This window comes from Bison bison, unplaced genomic scaffold (assembly GCF_000754665.1).
Source record: "Bison bison bison isolate TAMUID 2011002044 unplaced genomic scaffold, Bison_UMD1.0 scf7180017860864, whole genome shotgun sequence".
NCBI lineage: Eukaryota > Metazoa > Chordata > Mammalia > Artiodactyla > Bovidae > Bison > Bison bison.
This window is the reverse complement of record NW_011491436.1, coordinates 9,828-10,894: the sequence shown is the minus strand read 5'-3', so window position 1 is coordinate 10,894 and position 1,067 is coordinate 9,828. Positions and strand designations below refer to the sequence as shown.

Genomic DNA, 1,067 nt, shown 5'->3' with positions numbered 1-1,067 from the left:
ATCAATTCTGTGCTGTCTGATGTATGCACTTTTCCATGGACTATGAATGAAATCTGATTTTATTAATTTTCTTCTCTTGATGTACAACTGTTCACCAATACCCTTTTCTTTGCATTTTTCTCTCCAGAGAAGGTTGTCTTCAGCCAATATTCTCCAGTAAAGACAAGTCTGAGCTGCTTGTAGCAGGTCTTTAGGTTCCAGGAATTAAAGCACATACAACGTCAGCTCTTTAGGGAGCAAGGAAATGAAGTCTTATTGAAACTGGGATTCTATCACTTGCCTCATATGTCTTACATATGATGTTCACCGCTATCAATAAGTTCATCTAAAGCAAGAAATTTATCTGGTCCACTCCAGCTCTGAAACATTTTCAACCATTCCTGGAGGCCTAGAGGTGGTTGCAAAGAAGTAATCCCATGTAGTTGTTGCCCTTGACCATTGGCTGCTCTCAGGTCTCCAAAAGTTGTTGGTGTTCCTGAACATGGTACAAGCCCAGTGGTACTTGTGTATTCTGAGACTTTGCATGGTTGCTTTCCCAAAGAAAAACGGCAGATCTCAGAACCATGGTCCAACTTTCTTTTCATTTTTGTTGTCTTTGTATAGAACTGGGAGGAGAGTTGGTGAATAGGCAGGTCCACAATACTATTAGAGTTTGTGACACTGTTACTATGTGTATGTTCATCTTCCCTGCTGCTGTCATCAGACTGATACAAATCATCAGTCTCCTGGTCCATTTCTTCTTCTTCCTCATCCTCCTCATATTGTTCACCAGCATTTTCTTCCTCTTCCTCCTGTTCTTCCTGGTTTCCGGAGGAGTACTCATCTACCAAAATAAACCAGTTGTTGTTTCCTTCCAACTGTCCTTGCTGGGAATAATTTTGGTGTCCAGGTCTAGGTTCTGCTTCAACGACTTCACCATTTCTCACAGTGTGCTCTGCCTCTTGGTGTCTGAGCTGCTGCTGCTGCTGCTGCTGTTCCTCTTCCACCACATGATTCATCTGCTCCTCATCTGCCTGGCTTGAGGAAGGGTTACCTCTCAGAGAGCCTCCAGTGCGTCGTCTTTTGCT

At 43.2% G+C, this 1,067-nt stretch overlaps 1 pseudogene; it reads right to left on the bottom strand.

Annotated features, from left to right (window-relative positions):
• Nucleotides 1–1,065, bottom strand: part of LOC104982913 — a 2,507-nt pseudogene extending 1,442 nt beyond the window's left edge.
• Nucleotides 1,066–1,067: the final 2 nt, after the last annotated feature.